This window comes from Anabrus simplex, chromosome 3, assembly GCF_040414725.1.
Source record: "Anabrus simplex isolate iqAnaSimp1 chromosome 3, ASM4041472v1, whole genome shotgun sequence".
In the NCBI taxonomy this organism is placed as follows: Eukaryota; Metazoa; Arthropoda; class Insecta; order Orthoptera; family Tettigoniidae; genus Anabrus; species Anabrus simplex.
The window spans coordinates 53,057,660-53,070,780 of record NC_090267.1 but is presented as its reverse complement, the minus strand read 5'-3'; positions in this window follow the sequence as shown (position 1 = coordinate 53,070,780).

The following is a 13,121-nucleotide window of genomic DNA, read 5'->3' as shown; positions in this document are numbered from 1 at the left end:
GTAAGCATTTTAAATTTATTTACAAGTTGCTTTACGTCACACCGACACAGATAGGTCTTATGGCGACCATGGAATAGGAACTGGTTAGGAGTGGGAAAGAAGCGCCCGTTGCCTCAATGAAGGTACATTCCCAGCATTTTCCTGGTGTGAAAATGGGAAACCAATGAAAACCATCTTCAGGGCTGCCGACAGTGGGGTTCGAACCCACTATCTCCTGAATGTAAGCTCACAGCTGCGTGGCCCTAACTCGCCCGGCAAGACCCCAACTAGAATATGGTTCTAGTGTGTGGGACCCTCACCTGGGTTACTAGATTCGAGTACTAGAAGAAATCTAAAGAAAAGCAGCTCGATTCGTTCTGGATGATTTCCGACAAAGGAGTAGCGTTACGAAAATGTTACAAAGTGTGGGCTTGGAGGACTTGGGAGTAAGGAGCTGAGTTGCTTGACTAAGTGGTATGTTCCGACCTGTCAGTCGAGAGATTACGTGGAATAACATTAGTAGACAAATAAGTTTGAGTGGAGCTTTTAAAACTAGGAATGATCACAATCTAAAGATAAAGGGAATAAGTGGAAGGGGTCCGACACTTTGAACAATAAAGGTATCGGCCAAACAAAGTCGTGACAATGAAAGACTCCCTAGATCTCGACTCCTAATACCTTCGGGGTCGGAAAAGAACAAGTGTTGACCAAAGGAGGTTGGACAAAATAGGTGAAAGTGAGGAGGTTGGAACAATAAATGGAAGCAATGCTAGGACTCAGCTAAGGGCCCCGCGGTCGCCAGTCTACGCTCCCACGTTAAGAGCCCTGAGGCCCCTTGTAGTCACCTCTTACGACAGACAGAGAATGCCGTGGATGTTATTCTACTGCCCCCACCCACAGGGAGAACTGAAAGTTTTGTTTTTTCTCTGTACCATTGTAAAGCGTAAGCGATAACAGACTTAAAGTTCATGTTACTTAACGGGTAACAGCTGATAGATCTGAATGCTCCGTTTAAGAGTCTAGACTTTTGGTGAGTTTCGATGTGGAGTCCTTGTTCACTAAAGTGCCGATTGACTCGGCTATGTCTCTCATTGAACACCTGTTCCCTGAGGACATTACTAAGCTAGTTTACCACTGCATGGCTGGGTGGGAATTTTTACGAACAGACGGATGGAGTGACTATGGGAAGTCCACTTTCGCCCGTAGTGGCTGAATTCTTTATGGAGCATTTTGAGGAGGAGGCTATTGCTTCGGCGCCCGTCAAACCTATGATATGGTGGAGGTATGTTGATGATGCATATGTGGTCTGGACAGAAGTTCCTGAGAAACTTCATCTATTTCTAAACCACCTAAATCGGCAACATCCTTCAATTAAATTCACTATGGAGATGGAGTCGGACGGATGCCTTCCTTTCTTGGATGTTCTGGTAAGAAAGAAACCGGACGGCTCCTTAGGACATACCGTCTCTCGTAAGCCTACCCACACAAATTCCTATCTTCATGCAGAATATCACCACCATCCAGCACAAAGCAAGGCATTCTCACGACACTCGCCAAGAGGGTGAGACGAATTTGTGAGCCATCAAATATCCAGGTGGAGATGGACACGCTCAAAGTCACGTTCAAGGGTAATGGTTACAGCGATTTGCAGATTCATCATAGAGCCTTGTATCCCAGAGAAACGACTAAGCAAAGCTCACAGAAGGAAGAAGTGAAGGGAACTGCTTACTTCCCTTACATTCACAACACCACAGATCGAATTGCCAAGGTCCTCCTCCGTAAACACAATATAAAAACCGTGTTTGGCACCGCCACTAAAATTGCTCACAGTATGAGTAAAAGACAAATTGTCCCCACTTTTACATCCTGGGGTATACAAAATTCCCTGTACTTGCGGTAAAGAATACATCGGCCAAACATGCCGGTCCATTGGTACCCGTATCAAGGAACATGAACGCAATATTCGTCCCAACCAACCAGACAAATCGGCAATAACTGAGCACGCTCTATCGCCGGGTCATGATGTCATGTTCCAAGATGTTCGAGTTCTTACCCACACTAGACACTACAATTCCAGGATTATACAGGAAGCTGTGGAAATACGTACAAATCCTAACAATTTCAACAGGAACACGGGCTATCAATTAAGTAATACTTGGTTGCCAGCCATTAAGGATTTACGTAGGTAGTTCCCTTCCCCGTCCCTTGACTATTGTTATTTCGTCTCGGTGTTTTCCAAATTCGTACGTTCCTCATCGCCAGATGTTTCATTCCAGGCTTGTGTCATTGTCATACATCTGTCAATGTTACGTACATATGTAGTTGTTGTTGTTGTTGTTGGAGAGGTTATGACCGGGAGAGTTGGCCGTGCGCGTAGAGGCGCGCGGCTGTGAGCTTGCATCCGGGAGATAGTAGGTTCGAATCCCACTATCGGCAGCCCTGAAAATGGTTTTCCGTGGTTTCCCATTTTCACACCAGGCAAATGCTGGGGCTGTACCTTAATTAAGGCCACGGCCGCTTCCTTCCAACTCCTAGGCCTTTCCTATCCCATCGTCGCCATAAGACCTATCTGTGTCGGTGCGACGTAAAGCCCATAGCAAAAAAAAAGAGAGGTTATGGGCTCTATTATTTCACCCAGCCACTACACTTATTATCGTGATATTACACTTGATATGCGAAATCACACGCAAGCATCATGTCTATGTACATAACAAAGGAAGTGCATAGAAGTAAAAAACAGTGGAAGCAGGAGTATGTAACCGAGCGAACAATAAAAAGACAGTAATTTACAAATGAATATGAGAGTCATCCAAATATTGATTGATAGCATATATTATAGCAGGAGACATATCGGTAAGCAAACAGGAGATATTGGTGGGGAGAGCTTTCTGAAGACTGATAAGACGAGAATTAAAAGCCGGACGAAAAGAATCATACACAGGGCATTGGAATAATAAATGATTTACATCAGCATTCGGAGTACCGCATAGACAGGAGTGGGGGAGAGGTTAAAACGATGTTTATACAGAGGAGTAAGGGCATGATTAAAGCGAAGACGAATAATGTTGGTAATGTGACGGCGAGAATAGTTACCCTTCAAATACCAAGGATAGGGAGGAATACAAGGCTGAATATAGTAATAATAGCGACCTTTATAAGAAGCTGATCGAGTCCAATCTTCTTGCCACTGACGATAAGCGGAATGTTTAATAACAGGGTAAAAATCGGGTAGAGGAACTGCAAGTTTAAGTAGGGATTTTCCATCACGAGCAGCTCGCATAGCAAATAAATCCGCCTGTTCATTCCCATAGAAACCTATATGACTAGGGATCCAGACAAAAGTGAGAACCACCCCATATTGATGCAAGGAATAAATTAGACTTTTAACATGATACAAATACCAGTTAAAAGAAAGATGAGAGGACATGATCGATTGAACGGCACTAACAGAATCCGTATAAATAGCTGCTTTAGGTATAGAATGATGCTTAATGTACATGAGAGCTTGACGAATAGCAAAAATTTCCGCAGTGTAGATAGAAAAGTCACTGGGTAAACTATAGAGTTCAGCAACATTGGTATTGACAATATAGAACGCTGCTCCGACACCAAAAGGGTTTTTTGAGCCGTCTGTATATATGTTGACACCAGAATCACTTAGAGCAACACGTAGTTTTTTTAAAAGGAGGGCCAGTCAACGAAGAACCAGGAATAGAAGAGGAAAAAGAAGATGTAGGGGAGATAATGATAGAAGGGACAAAAACTAAACAGTCAAAATGTACTGAATAAAAGGGAAAAGAAGCAGTGCGTAAGATAGTATTTTTATAGGAGAGAAGAAATTGATATGCATACAACAAAGCAGGCATCTTACGACGGCGAGCCTGTGAAAGAAGAGAGTATTCATCTAATAACTGCAATTTAGGAAGCAATGGGTGTTGAGCCAGGGCAAATCTTTTAAGTAAATATTTAGATGTTATCATTTTACGGCGAATTGGAAGAGGGAGTTCACCGGTCTCGACAAGGAGAGCATTAGTAGGGGTAGACAACAATGCTCCAACACAAGTTCTCAGGGCTTTAAATTGTAAAGTATTTAAGTGGTTAAGAAAAGAATCCGGCGCAGTATCTATAACATGCACACAGTAGTCGAGTCTAGAGCGAATAGTAGCGGAATATAACTACTGAGCTGTGCCAGGGTCAGCACCCCATGATCGTCTAGTAACCGCTTGGACAATTTTAATATGCGTATCAGAAGAATTACGTAACTGAGTAATATGATGTTTCCTAGATAACGGACGGTCTAGCATGACACCAAGGTATTTATGGGAGGAACAAAAAGCAATGACATGAGAATCGAAAACAAGTGGCTCAGAGTTAAACCTACGCTTAGAGGTAAAAAACATTGCACAGCATTTGGAGGTGGAAAGTTGAAGACCATGAAAAGTAAGCCATGTAATGACTTGTGGTGATTGGTGGTGGTGATTATTGTTTTAAGAGGAAGTACAACTAGGCAACCATCCTCTATATAACACTAATCAGAAGGAAAAATGGAAGGGATCCGACACTTCGAAAAATGAAGATATCGGCCAAAGGAAGATAAGGGCCACGAAGGGCGTGAAAATGAAGGACTCCCTAGCCCTCGCAAACCTAATAGCGTCGGGGTCGGAAAAGAACAAGAGTTGACCAAGGTAGGTCGGATAGGATAGATGAAAGTGAGGAGCCTGGCACAAGTAAGTGGAAGCAATGCCAGGACTCAGCTAAGGGCCCCGTGGTCACCAATCAACGCTCCAAAGTTCAGAACCCCTGGGGCCCATTTTAGTCGCCTCTTACGACAGGCAGGGGATACCGTGGGTGTTATTCTACCGCCCCCACCCACAGGGGAATGTAATGACTTGCTCCATTAGCTGATATATATGGTGACGACACACATCGACATTACTATGAGAATAATAAAGAACTATATTGTGCCCTTTTCAAGGCAACAACTGCGGTGAACTCTTCCTTCTTCTGTGCGCCGGCTGCTCCTGTAATAAATGACATGTAAATCATACTCACCGCTGCATGTAGACTCTTCTTCCTCAGTCGTGACCGTCCGCTATCCCCGAAGAGAGGCCACCCGACGATCAAGGAGTGAGGAAATGAAAAGAGGGGTAAACTAACAAAAAATGACGGTACCCAAAGACTGAATTAAAATTTAAATAAAAGACTAATTTATTGAATAAAATGCAAAATGCCAAAAGGAATGTAAGTGAACTAGACTGGTGAAAAAATGTAAACAAATGAAATAAATGAGACTAAGAAAAATTAAAGATTGAAGATCTGCCTTACACTAACACCATAATCTGCCTAATAAACTGACTGAAGGTCAAACACATTAATTAAAATATTGCAGACTATGTTGACACTGTCTTCAAGTTGATAACATGACTCAGTTTAAAACTCTGGTCAGAAAGACCACCTTCTTGAACTACAGAATGGTATTACGTAGAAAATATCTCTCCAAACTAAATTAAAATAGTTGAATCATAATAAAGTAATTAGTTACGTCATCAATCCACTGACTCATACGAGTTATCAAATATTTATCACATGTGGCTCATTTGGTAAAAATACCCAACTTTAAAATAATCATGGCCTGCACTAACCAAGTGTATCACATCAAGAATAAATCGAAGAAAACAAAACAGCCATGAACACCCTTCATTTCCTACATAACCATTGTCTTATTCAAACACCTCATGATTAAACAAATAAATTATTGAAACATCAATCCGAGTGTTACAACCACTCATCTGATTTTTAAACTTCACTTGCATATCTGTGATAGACTGGACTGCTTAAAATAATCCAAAAGATTAGGCCAAGTACCTGATGTTAACATTTTAAATGATAGCGATCCTTGTACATTGAAATTTCTACTGAATTTGCCGCTAACTGCATTTCATTATCAACTCATTATTTGCGGTACCACCACTAGATGGAGGCAGATGCCATCTTGTTTACCTCATTCATTGCGGCAGTTTTATACAATTGGTTTATTAAAGATCGCTTCATTTTCTACATAAAATGTAGTGGATTTAAAAAAAAATTGGTAATTACTTAAATGCCTGGTATGAGCATACCACTACTATCGTTTCGACTATGACTTAATCGATGATCCATTAACCTAACATCTGAAATCTCATTTACATCATTAAATCTGTTAAATGGAGAAACACTGCTCCGACAAAGAAAATACAAAAATCAAAACTAGCCTATCTACACCTATCTATTTACATCAAATCAAATATAAATAATTCACATACGCCTACGTCCTACAAATAAACGGTAATAAAGTACACTCAGAAAGAAATAAGATAAGCAAAACTAGATCCCACCATCGCGGCCTACTGGAAATCAAAGGATGGAATGCGCACAATAACCTCGGAGTCTCCAGAAAAATATACCCCGCTGCGAGTAGCAAAATATAAATATTGTGAATTTGACGGCAATCTCTAACCTCAGACGATAAATGTCTGGCCATGATACTATTTAACCTTTGCGGACAATAATTACTGTTATTTCATGTCATCCATGACTCTACATGATTATTAAAAAAAACACAGTGACTCGTCGCTCTGCTCACATTGTACAATGGCTAGCATATTTGCCGAGCATCTACTTTCCCTGGAATTATTTAAACAAATACAGGCTTCTGCCTACAATCATAACCCATGTCGTAACACATTTAACACTCTTGGTTAAATTATTCATTTCACAATTCACTTTGCTCATTAATTCTCGACGTCATCATTATTCATTATTCTCACAATACGGCCTCGCTCGTATCCGGCGGGCAAAATATCTGTCGTGCACATTACGACTTCTTACGACAGTTCATGACATGGTCCAAATATCATATTTCCATTATCAACGTAGATCATCAGGGATATTAATCATCTAGCTCGATCTCTTGATCATTCTCTGCTTCGCATTTCACAAAATATCAGAGCTGACTCATCAATGGTTTCCTAGCATTCACTGTTTCTTTAAAAAAAATGACGAGATTGCCTCTCAAAACACAGATGTTGAAAGATGTGCGACCGCAACTACACAGAAATAAATACTCGCGTCTACCAAAAATCGTCGCTAAATACACGGGATAAATACTATCAGACGCGGTCATCTGAAGGATGATCCGACAACATAAAACAAGCTGAATGCGCATAAAAGCAAAAATAAACAGTAAAATCATCTAGGCGGCGTTTACAAGATCAAAACTCCAACAAAAATATGACTCTAAACCATCGATATAATAACATGATGAAATATAAAAATTACTTATAAATCGGCATTACACTCATAGATCAAATATCATAGCTGCCTAAACTGTCAGAGTGACATACTACAGAAACAATCCATAACAACACGCAAACAACATCTACCTAAACGAAGTGCACACATAACTCGATTATTATTATTATTATTATTATTATTATTATTATTATTATTATTATTATTATTATTATTATTATAGTTACAATTATGATTATTTAAAAGATGTGAACTATTTACAATCCTACCTAATACTTTAAGCTACATTGATCATCGATTAGTCACGGTCCTACATATTTATTTACATTATTTATTGATGCTCATACCTGTGTGATGGAGGCATGTTGACTCACCCTCCGGCCTCGGTCATGGTGAATTTAGAATTCCATCTTCAAGCTGATGTGGTATTCCAAATTTTTACACACGCAAATTTGACACATATTTGCCATGGCGTAACACACGCTTACGTTGACATAAAACACTCGCATTTCTCGCACTCCAGTGAAGGTTAGACGATGCCACTGCAGACTCCTGTCGTGGAGTTAGACGGTCGTCTTGCTACCTGCCTGGAAATCACCTGTTGGTCTGCCACCGTTCTCTCAGCTTTGTTTACATAGCAGCTTACCGTACATTCACCCCAACGGACATAACTGTTTGTCAAGGTCTACCACTGCGGCCTTCATTAAAGAAAAGTCATACTCCTCCCTGTCTGTCTTTACTAGTTTCTCCCCGTAAACATCTCGCTTGCCAAACAGCTTATTAAATGGTAAAAAACAAGCTAAATACAGTTCCAATGTTGTGGAGAAATTTATGCTTATAACAAAATGTGAAACTACCCTTGGGTTAAAGAGGTTTTATGTAATTGTGCTGAAAACATGGACTTGTTCCTCTCGACTCGCAATGTGAGTTTATTTAAGCCAAGTGTTGGAGGTGTAGCTCCTGTACCTGTTATCTCTGAATAAATAGTAAGAGTTTGTTAAAGTGTTCATTTCTGAAATGTTACTCTCCCAAGTGAAATAATACAAGGCCTTCTCAAAATGCCTACAAGTGTCTCTAATCACTTTCTTACCAGCCAAAAGTAAAGCTGACTAACTAAATTAGCTGTCACTCTCTGTCACACTGTCGCTCTGATTCACACTGTCAAACTGAAGTTTCACTGAGAATACTCAAGAACCACTGCGAAAACTCAAGACACACTGAGAAACTCAAGAAACACTGAGAATTCAACCCCCTGGTCGCTGGGTTTTGTAAAGAGTTCTCCCCCCACCTAGAAAATAGTTCCGTGGAAGGGATGTGGCGTAATGATCTAGCCCTCGGGAGCACTTTATCGTACATCCGTAGGTTAAGGTTTTCAAAATTTATGTACAAAACTCCCTAATTTCAGTCTGACTTACATGTAATATTGCGCCGTGGGAAATGATCACAGGATAATCCACACGACGGCGCGCGTCACTGGTGTTATTTTCTTCCGGTGAATGGCTCCATCCCGCCATGACAGTTCATTCAGCTGGGCCCACTTACTCCTCCGTGTGAAGTTAAATTTTATTAATTAGGCACTAATTAACCACAGATTCGCACTGATAATTTTCCAAATATTATAAAGAAATCAGGACACTGTTTTTCACCACCACACCGGGCTTCAGATCGCGAAATACTGATTGTAGATTCCCGCTTATGACAGTTCATTCAAATTTAGAATTTTGTGATTGGCTGAGACTTTCGCGCTCTTCGTAGCGTGGATACTTCCATTTCCTCCCAAGGATTGGCGGGTATTGTCGTTGTCCCTTTTGTCCTAGCTAAGTAGGTCAGGCCTCAACGCGTGATTTTCTCGTGAGAACCAGAAAAAAGTCGCCACTCCTAGGCGGTGTCATAAAATTTATTGGAAGGAGTACTCAGGGTGGTTTACAAGTTGGACGTGCTCTAAGGAGAGTTTTGTGGATTCTACTCGCCGCCTGACTGGCGCCAGAAAGTTCCTTTGTGACTGCTGGATTGCCAGCCTACTGTACTATCCCATATGCCAAATATTCAACTTTTAATTTGTAAATTAATTACGTAAATTCGCTTATGGGTGCAATATCATCAGCATAAAAGAGAATGCGAGCTTTTTGTGTAAACAATTGTACAGGGCGAACAGCAGACCACTTAAAATGTCCCCCTGAGGAGCACCGACAGATGACAGACGACAAGGAAGAGAAGAATAAGTGGATTTAAGTGAAATTTTCCGATACGTAAACAAATTACGCAAGATGTGGAGAAAATGAGCAGGAAAACCTTTCTGTGCGAGGTTAGTCCAGAGAAGATGAAGTGGTATGGAGTCAAAAGCTCCTCGTATGTCCAAAAAAATAGCAATAATACAATCCTTACGAATTTGCGCTAATAAGATATCTATAATTAAAATGTTAATAGCATCTTGAGCACAACGACCTTTAAAGTAGGCGAATTGATATTTGGGAACCAAATTATAATATTCAAGAGACCACAGGATTCGTTGAAGGAGAATTTTTAGAAAACGTCTTGCGGATACCCGAACCAAGGACAACCCCTCGAAAGCTGTTAGCGTCAGTGTGAAGTTGACCAGGTTTGGGGATAGGCACCAAAAAAAAAAAAAAAAAAAAAAAAATTCATTCCAGGAGGTAGGAACAGAAGTAATGAGAAGTATATTATTATAGAGAGCTAATAAAGCTTGTTTAACACGTAGAGGGAGGATCCGGAGCATATCATATGATATATAATCAGGGCCTGGAGACGAACTCTTTGCGTTACACAAGGTGGCCTCAAGTTCAGAAAGGTGTAAAGGTTGGAGTAATACAGAAAAACGAGAAGTGCATGGAGACAGGGGGATAGTAAAGTCAGGCACAACATAATCAGGAGTGAGTAAGAAAGATAGATAGAATCTGTGGAGGGGTGACAGAGGGTGGAATGTGTTGAGAAGCTCGGGTAAGTGAGCGAATTGCACTCCATAAATTACGCAAGATGTGGAGAAAATGAGCAGGAAAACCTTTCTGTGCGAGGTTAGTCCAGAGAAGATGAAGTGGTATGGAGTCAAAAGCTCCTCGTATGTCCAAAAAAATAGCAATAATACAATCCTTACGAATTTGCGCTAATAAGATATCTATAATTAAAATGTTAATAGCATCTTGAGCACAACGACCTTTAAAGTAGGCGAATTGATATTTGGGAACCAAATTATAATATTCAAGAGACCACAGGATTCGTTGAAGGAGAATTTTTAGAAAACGTCTTGCGGATACCCGAACCAAGGACAACCCCTCGAAAGCTGTTAGCGTCAGTGTGAAGTTGACCAGGTTTGGGGATAGGCACCAAAAAAAAAAAAAAATTCATTCCAGGAGGTAGGAACAGAAGTAATGAGAAGTATATTATTATAGAGAGCTAATAAAGCTTGTTTAACACGTAGAGGGAGGATCCGGAGCATATCATATGATATATAATCAGGGCCTGGAGACGAACTCTTTGCGTTACACAAGGTGGCCTCAAGTTCAGAAAGGTGTAAAGGTTGGAGTAATACAGAAAAACGAGAAGTGCATGGAGACAGGGGGATAGTAAAGTCAGGCACAACATAATCAGGAGTGAGTAAGAAAGATAGATAGAATCTGTGGAGGGGTGACAGAGGGTGGAATGTGTTGAGAAGCTCGGGTAAGTGAGCGAATTGCACTCCATAAATGAGAAGACGAAGTACGAGCGTTTAGGGAGGAAATAAAGGATCGCCAGGCAGCACGGCGTTTAGAAAGAAAAACTCGTCTAGCGTAAGCAATATGTTGTTTAAGACGGAAATAATGATGGGGGGCTAGTGTTTTCCTATATATCCGGAAAAAGCGACGTCGTTTAAGAATCAGATTATGGCACTCTGAGTCCCACCATCGTAAAAAGGAATAGGGACGAGAAGAATGAGAAGAAATAGGTTTATAGGGATGGTAAAGATCGAGATAATCTTGTATAAATTGAGAGTAGAAAAGGACAAAATAGTATCCGAAATAAGCTCAATACGATGGGTAACATAAGAAATAAAAGATACTCTATCAAAGTGACGGAGGGAGCGAACATTACTGATACATGTAGGAGTGGAAGAAGAACTAGGAAACCTACCAAGACCATACGTAAGAATAATAGGGAAATGGTCGCTAGAATGTGTATCAGAAAGACGATACCAAGTTACAACCGAAGCCATTGCAGGACGACATAATGATAAATCCACAGCACTGGGAGGAGAGCCGGGGGGAGTGAGGCGCGTGGGAGAACCATCGTTTAAGATGACAAAGTCGTGCGATTGGGAAGCAGTGAGGAAATAAGAACCCAGGGAAGTATCACTACTGCTTCCCCACATAGAATGATGAAGATTGAAGTCTCCTAAGAGGAGAAGCTCGTTATGAGAAGAAAATTGCTGCAAGAATCGACACCGTTGAATATGAGAGATAGAAAGATAAGGCAACACCACCATAACCAATACCATCACAACGCTCAATATTAAAGCCATTTAAATAAAACTCAGAGGATGGGGAAAACCAAGTCTCCTGTAAGGCTATAATGGAAGGGGAAATTCCGTTTATCAAAAATTGTAACTCATACCGTTTAGAAGGAATACTCCTAGCATTCCACTGCAGGATACGTAGCATCTAAAGAGAACATAGTGTGCACACAGTCACGAAGCTTATAAAGTGTATGTGCAACATGTGGCTGGTCCCCTAATAATTGAATAAGTTGTAGAAATAGTTGATGAATACAACTTTGGAGATGCGCCTTTTGGCGTAGCACAGGGGAACTAGATGATTGAGAAGAAGCTGAAGGCAAACACTGAGAATTACGGGACGTAGACGGAATTGGGGACGGAGAAGATGAAGATGAAGTGGAGGAAAAGACCGAGGTATGTGAAGACACTGGAGTGGGTCTGATGAGATTAAGAGACCCAGATTTATCAAAACCAGGTTTTGGAACGGGACGGGACTCTTTCATAACCATCTGAGTAAATTTACGTTTCCTGGGGGTTTCCACAGGTGAAAAGGAACTAGTAGAAGGAAGAGGTGGAAAATGATGGGTATTATTGGACATGTCAAATTGGGTCGAAGGTTTTCTAGCAGACGCCTCGGAAAAGGATAGATTTTCTGTACAAATAAGCTTTTTAAGAGCAGTTTGCTGTTGATGGGTAGGGCAGGTGGTGGTGGTGGTGATTATTGTTTTAAGAGGAAGTACAACTAGGCAACCATCCTCTATATAACACTAATCAGAGGGAAAAATGGAAGGGGTCCGACACTTCGAGAAATGAAGATATCGGTCAAAGGAAGACAAGGGCCACGAAGGGCGTGAAAATGAAAGACTCCCTAGCCCTCGCAAACCTAATAGCGTCGGGGTCTGAAAAGAACAAGAGTTGACCAAGGGAGGTCGGACAGGCCACGGCCGCTTCCTTCCCACTCCCAGCTCTTCCCTGTCCCTTCGTCGCCATAAGACCTATCTGTGTCGGTGCGACGTAAAGCAACTAGCAAAAAAAAAAAAAAAAAAAGTTAGAGGAGAACGTAGTCACCCCAAACCAAGATGAAGGGGAGCTCGAGAGGCTACTTTCACTCTTTATGCCCTGTTTACTGTCAAAGATTTTTTAAGTTTTTACTTTAGCCACAAGAAAGTTACATTTTAGAAAAGTTGTTACATGCTAAAGAGTCGAACCTTTCCCTCGGGTTAAACTGCGGAGTTAGCAAGAAGGAATAGAGTTATGTGGCCATTACCTTGTAGGTGTTCTAGCTGCCGACGAAAGAGGCCGCCCGCCTCCTGCTTAGCACACACACACACGCACGCACACACTCAGACGTCGATCAATTGGCCAA